The 7,500-nt window shown below is 55.4% G+C and overlaps 1 pseudogene; it reads right to left on the bottom strand.

Moving 5' to 3' along the window:
* The window catches only part of LOC137356267 (myosin-10-like), a 43,734-nt pseudogene that overhangs the window by 25,104 nt on the left and 11,130 nt on the right, over window positions 1–7,500 (bottom strand).

Here is a 7,500-nt window from a genome sequence, read left to right as displayed (position 1 = left end):
CGCGGGCTGCCCTGACCTGCATTTTGAGGAGACGGTCGGAGAGCTCAGCGCGGGATCTCTCGGTCTCAGTCAGCCGGGCCTGAACCTCCTGCAGCTGGGACTCGGCCTTCTTCCTCCGGTGCTCGGACTCCACCCGGGAGGCGGTCAGCGACTTCACCTCGTTCACCAGCTCGTGGCTCTCGCTCTCCACCATCAGCTTGCTCTTCTCCAGTGTGGCCTTGGTCTAGAGAGAGGGAGGTGGGCAAGAGAGAGAGAGAGAGAGAGAGACAGGGAGGGCGGGCGAGACAGGGAGGGCGGGCGAGACAGGGAGGGCGGGCGAGACAGGAGGGAGGGCGAGACAGGGAGGGAGGGCGAGACAGGGAGGGAGGGCGAGACAGGGAGGGAGGGCGAGACAGGGAGGGAGGGCGAGACAGGGAGGGCGGGGCGAGACAGGGAGGGAGAGAGAGAGACAGGGAGAGAGGGAGGGAGCGACCGGGTGGAGGAGGGGTGGTGGTGGGGGACAGGGGGAGGGGTGGTGGTGGGGGGACAGGGGGAGGGAGACATAGACAGAGAGCGATAGAGACAGACAGAACATAACACTGGTGAGGACAGGTCTGTCACTGTATAACACTGGGGTACAGTACTGGTGAGGACAGGTCTGTCACTGTATAACACTGGGGTACAGTACTGGTGAGGACAGGTGTGTCACTGTAAAACAGCGGGATACAGTACTGGTGGGGACAGGTCTGTCACTGTTAACACTGGGGTACAGTACTGGTTGGGACAGGTCTGTCACTGTAAAACACTGGGGTACAGTACTGGTGGGGACAGGTCTGTCACTGTATAACACTGGGGTACAGTACTGTGGGGACAGGTCTGTCACTGTATAACACTGGATACAGTACTGGTGGGGACAGGTCTGTCACTGTATAACACTGGGGTACATGACTGGTGGGGACAGGTCTGTCACTGTATAACACTGGGATACAGTACTGGTGGGGACAGGTCTGTCACTGTATAACACTGGGGTACAGTACTGGTGGGACAGGTCTGTCACTGTATAACACTGGATACAGTACTGGTGAGGACAGGTCTGTCACTGTATAACACTGGGATACAGTACTGGTGGGGACAGGTCTGTCACTGTATAACACTGGGGTACAGTACTGGTGGGGACAGGTCTGTCACTGTATAACACTGGGATACAGTACTGGTGAGGACAGGTCTGTCACTGTATAACACTGGGGTACAGTACTGGTGAGGACAGGTGTGTCACTGTAAAACACTGGGATACAGTACTGGTGGGACAGGTCTGTCACTGTATAACACTGGGATACAGTACTGGTGGGGACAGGTCTGTCACTGTATAACACTGGGATACAGTACTGGTGGGGACAGGTCTGTCACTGTATAACACTGGGGTACAGTACTGGTGGGGACAGGTCTGTCACTGTATAACACTGGGATACAGTACTGGTGAGGACAGGTGTGTCACTGTAAAACACTGGGATACAGACTGGTGGGGACAGGTCTGTCACTGTATAACACTGGGATACAGTACTGGTGAGTCAGGTGTGTCACTGTAAACACTGGGATACAGTACTGGTGGGGACAGGTCTGTCACTGTATAACACTGGGATACAGTACTGGTGAAGACAGGTGTGTCACTGTAAAACACTGGGATACAGTACTGGTGGGGACAGGTCTGTCACTGTATAACACTGGGATACAGTACTGGTGAGGACAGGTGTGTCACTGTAAAACACTGGGATACAGTACTGGTGGGGACAGGTCTGTCACTGTATAACACTGGGATACAGTACTGGTGAGAACAGGTCTGTCACTGTATAACACTGGGATACAGTACTGGTGAGGACAGGTGTGTCACTGTAAAACACTGGGATACAGTACTGGTGGGGACAGGTCTGTCACTGTATAACACTGGGGTACAGTACTGGTGGGGACAGGTCTGTCACTGTATAACACTGGGATACAGTACTGGTGGGGACAGGTCTGTCACTGTATAACACTGGGGTACAGTACTGGTGGGACAGGTCTGTCACTGTATAACACTGAGGTACAGTACTGGTGGGGACAGGTCTGTCACTGTATAACACTGGGGTACACTACTGGTGGGGACAGGTCTGTCACTGTGTAACACTGGGTACAGTACTGGTGGGGACAGGTCTGTCACTGTGTAACACTGGGGTACAGTACTGGTGGGGACAGGTCTGTCACTGTATAACACTGGGGTACAGTACTGGTGGAGACAGGTCTGTCACTGTATAACACTGGGTACAGTACTGGTGGGGACAGGTCTGTCACTGTGTAACACTGGGGTACAGTACTGGTGAGAACAGGTCTGTCACTGTATAACACTGGGGTACAGTACTGGTGGGGACAGGTCTGTCACTGTGTAACACTGGGGTACAGTACTGGTGGGGACAGGTCTGTCACTGTGTAACACTGAGGTACAGTACTGGTGGGACAGGTCTGTCACTGTGTAACACTGGGGTACAGTACTGGTGAGGACAGGTCATTCACTGTATAACACTGAGGTACAGTACTGGTGGGGACAGGTCAGTCACTGTATAACACTGGGGTACAGTACTGGTGGGAACAGGTCTGTCACTGTGTAACACTGAGGTACAGTACTGGTGGAGACAGGTCTGTCACTGTATAACACTGAGGTGCAGTACTGGTGGGGACAGGTCTGTCACTGTGTAACACTGGGGTACAGTACTGGTGGGGACAGGTCTGTCACTGTATAACACTGGGGTACAGTACTGGTGGGACAGGTCTGTCACTGTGTAACACTGGGGTACAGTACTGGTGGGGACAGGTCTGTCACTGTATAACACTGGGGTACAGTACTGGTGGAGACAGGTCTGTCACTGTATAACACTGGGGTACAGTACTGGTGGGGACAGGTCTGTCACTGTGTAACACTGGGGTACAGTACTGGTGAGAACAGGTCTGTCACTGTATAACACTGGGGTACAGTACTGGTGGGACAGGTCTGTCACTGTGTAACACTGGGGTACAGTACTGGTGGGGACAGGTCTGTCACTGTGTAACACTGAGGTACAGTACTGGTGGGAACAGGTCTGTCACTGTGTAACACTGGGGTACAGTACTGGTGAGGACAGGTCATTCACTGTATAACACTGTCGTACAGTACTGGTGGGGACAGGTCTGTCACTGTATAACACTGGGGGTACAGTACTGGTGGGACAGGTCTGTCACTGTGTAACACTGAGTACAGTACTGGTGGAGACAGGTCTGTCACTGTATAACACTGGGGTACAGTACTGGTGGGGACAGGTCTGTCACTGTATAACACTGGGTACAGTACTGGTGGGGACAGGTCTGTCACTGTATAACACTGGTGGTACCGTACTGGTGGTGGACAGGTCTGTCACTGTATAACACTGGGGTACAGACTGGTGGGGACAGGTCTGTCACTGTATAACACTGGGGGGACCGTACTGGTGAGGACAGGTCTGTCACTGTATAACACTGGGTACAGTACTGGTGGGACAGGTCTGTCACTGTATAACACTGGGGTACCGTACTGGTGGGGACAGGTCTGTCACTGTATAACACAGGGGTACAGTACTGGTGGGGACAGGTCTGTCACTGTATAACACTGGGGTACAGTACTGGTGGGGACAGGTCTGTCACTGTATAACACTGGGTACAGTACTGGTGGGGACAGGTCTGTCACTGTATAACACTGGGGTACAGTACTGGTGGGACAGGTCTGTCACTGTATAACACTGGGGTAAAGTACTGGTGGGACAGGTCTGTCACTGTATAACACTGGGATACAGTACTGGTGGGACAGGTCTATCACTGTATAACACTGGGGTACAGTACTGGTGGAGACAGGTCTGTCACTGTATAACACTGGGGTACAGTACTGGTGAGGACAGGTCTGTCACTGTATAACACTGGGGTACAGTACTGTGGGGACAGGTCTGTCACTGTATAACACTGGGGTACAGTACTGGTGGGGACAGGTCTGTCACTGTATAACACTGGGGTACAGTACTGGTGGGACAGGTCTGTCACTGTATAACACTGGGGTACAGTACTGGTGGGACAGGTCCGTCACTGTATAACACTGGGGTACAGTACTGGTGAGGACAGGTCTGTCACTGTATAACACTGGGGTACAGTACTGGTGGAGACAGGTCTGTCACTGTATAACACTGGGGTACAGTACTGGTGAGGACAGGTCTGTCACTGTATAACACTGGGTACAGTACTGGTGGGGAAGGTCTGTCCTGTATAACACTGTGTTACAGTACTGGTGGGGACAGGTCTGTCACTGTGTAACACTGGGATACAGTACTGGTGGGGACAGGTCTGTCACTGTGTAACACTGGGATACAGTACTGGTGAGGACAGGTCTGTCACTGTATAACACTGGGGTACAGTACTGTTGGGGACAGGTCTATCACTGTATAACACTGGGGTACAGTACTGGTGGGGGACAGGTCTGTCACTGTATAACACTGGGGTACAGTACTGGTGGAGACAGGTCTGTCACTGTATAACACTGAGGGTACAGTACTGGTGGGTACAGGTCTGTCACTATAACACTGAGGTGCAGTACTGGTGGGGACAGGTCTGTCACTGTATAAACACTGGGGTACAGTACTGGTGGGGACAGGTCTGTCACTGTATAACACTGGGGTACAGTACTGGTGGGGACAGGTCTGTCACTGTATAACACTGGGGTACAGTACAGTTGGGACAGGTCTGTCACTGTGTAACACTGGAATACAGTACTGGTGGGGACAGGTCCGTCACTGTATAACACTGGGGTTTGTGACTGGAGTTTGCTGGAATGATGAGCAGGGGGAAGAGGGAGGGTGTGGGCGTTTGTTCGACTCCCCACCCCCCCCCCCTCCCTTCGCCACTGTTTTCTCACCCGTCTGGTCTGCTCCAGCTGTTCGGAGAGGACCTCCAGGGCCTGCGCGTGCCTCTGCCTCATGTCCTGCACCTGGGCGTCATGTGTCTTGGTGTCCTCGTCCAGCGCCCTCCTCAGCTCCGTCACCTCCTGCTCCCGCTTGGTCTCTGGGGTGGGGGCGGGGGGGGAGAGAGAGAAAGAGAGAGATCGGGTAGAGGGTCAGACGCCCGTCCGTCCGTCGAGCCTCGCGCGCCGGGGGGCCCCCACCGCGCGCCCCACACCCACCTGAGCTCCTGCTGCGCGGCCGTGGTGTCCAGGGTGTCCTCCAGCTCAGTCTTCAGCGCCTCGAGTTCCTCGTTCAGGTCGCGCCTCTGCTTGTCGACCTTGCCCCGAGCCGCCCGCTCGGCGTCCAGGTCCTCCTGCAGCTCGGCCAGCTGGGCCTGCAGCTCCCGCAGCGCCTTGAGGGCGCCATTCCGCTGGGACACTTCCTCGTCGATCCTGCGGGGGGAGAGAGAGAGAGAGAGAGAGAGAGAGAGAGAGAGCGAGAGCGCAGGGAGAGGAAAAGGACTGGTTAATAACGTCATTCGCTGCGTCTCAGCCGAGCGGAACCCCACCTCCCCCCCCCCCCCCCAACACTCCGCCCTCTCTGAAACCGCCCCCCCCACCACCCCCCCGCCACTCCGGTCACCTGCCCAGTGCCGCCTGCAACTCCTCTTCCTTCTTCAGCAACTGCAGCTTCAGTTCCTCGATCTGCTGCTGCAGCTCCGCGATCTGCTCCTGGAAATCAGTCGACTCACCGTCCAGCTTCCGCTTCAGCTTCTCCATCTCCTGCGGCCCTTCTCCTCCTTCTTCAGGCGCTCTGCGGACGGGGAAGCAGAACAGGCGGCCGTCAGCGCAGCTCCGTAATCCGGGCCGACGCTCCCCGCCCCTCTCCCCCGGTGCCAGTACTGAGGGAGTGCTGCACTGTCGGAGGAGATGTATATACTCTAGGACTTGTGCTCCATCATCCAGACCGACACTCCCCCCGGTGCCAGTACTGAGGAGTGCTGCACTGTCTCAGGATAAAATGTCGGTCTGGGACGGAGACGGGGAGCAACTGCTTCACTCCCAGGGGTTTGTTGAATTTTTTGGAATTCTCTCTCCGGAGAGAGCTGCGGATTCTCAGTCGTTGAGTCTATTCAAGGTGGAGAGGGAGAGACTTTTGGGCGCGGAGGGATATGGGGGCTCGTCCGGATTGAGGAGTTGAGGTCGGAGGTCGGCTGTGAGCGATTGAACTGGGGGTGGTGGGGGGGGAGGGGGGGGGGGTGGGTGGGGGAGAGAGCAGGCTTGAGGGGCCGAATGCCCCTCCTCCTGCTCCTGTATCGCTTGCCAACTGAGTGAAGGGCCTGAATGCACTCACCTTCCAGGTCGGCGACGAGGGCTTCGTGCTTGTTCCTCAACTTTGAGAGGGCCTTCACCTTCTCCTCCTCCTCCAGCAGTTGCGAGTTGGCCTCCGTCACCCGGTCGTCAGCAGCTTCCGTTCCTGAGAGGCAGCAGGGAGAGGGGGGGGGGGGCAAAGGTCAAACGTGCGGTCAGCTGGAGCGGGCAGCCAAAGGGGCCATTCGGCCCCCACCTCTCCCCAGCTCCGTGCCGGGTTCTGCTCCACACGAGCCTCCTCCCGCCCCCCTCTTCATCTCACCCCGTCAACGTGTCCTCCTATTCCTTTCTCCCTCCTGTGTTTATCCACCTTCCCCCTCCCTCAAATGCCCTGCGATTCGCCTCAACCCACTCCCTGTGGTAGTGAGTTCCACATTCTCCCACTCTCCGGGGAAAGACGTCTCTCCCGAATTCCCCTCCCCCCACATTGGATTTATTAGTGATTATCTTATAACGATAGCCCCCTCGTTCCGGTCTCGCCCCCGAGCGGAAAATTCTCTACGTCGACCCGATCGAAAACCGATTCATAATCTTCATTACCCCTCCCTTTGGCTTTACGACACCCACTACGTCCTCACTGAATCTCTCCCCGCCCGCCACCCAGTCACACGCCTTCCCTTCTGTTTTTCTGCCCCTCTCCGGCACCGACATGATGGGCCGAAGGGCCTGTTTCTGCTGCTCTATAACTCCATGACACTCCCGGCTTTCACTAGCTCCGGAGCTATCCCGTTCCACACTTTCCCCAGATCCAACACAAGGTCACAGATCGGAAATGTCCACCCAGTATTTCTCTCCCAATCGAAGCTGCCAGAACCAGCTGAGCATTTCCGGCATTTTTCTGCTTTCGTACTACGGAGAGCGGAACTCTGCACAGTGCTCCAAGTGTGGTCTAACCCAGGGATATGGAGAGTGGAACTGTGTACAGTGCTCCAAGTGTGTCTAACCCAGGGATATGGAGAGTGGAACTGTACACAGTGCTCCAAGGTGGTCTAACCCAGGGATATGGAGAGTGGAACTGTACACAGTGCTCCAAGTGTGGTCTAACCCAGGGATATGGAGAGTGGAACTGTGTACAGTGCTCCAAGTGTGGTCTAACCCAGGGATATGGAGAGTGGAACTGTACACAGTGCTCCAAGTGTGGTCTAACCAGGGATATGGAGAGTGGAACTGTACACAGTGCTCCAAGT

This window comes from Heterodontus francisci, chromosome 45 (genome assembly GCF_036365525.1).
Source record: "Heterodontus francisci isolate sHetFra1 chromosome 45, sHetFra1.hap1, whole genome shotgun sequence".
Lineage (NCBI taxonomy): Eukaryota > Metazoa > Chordata > Chondrichthyes > Heterodontiformes > Heterodontidae > Heterodontus > Heterodontus francisci.
Note: the sequence above shows the minus strand (reverse complement) of the source record. Positions and strands in the feature narration are given on the sequence as shown.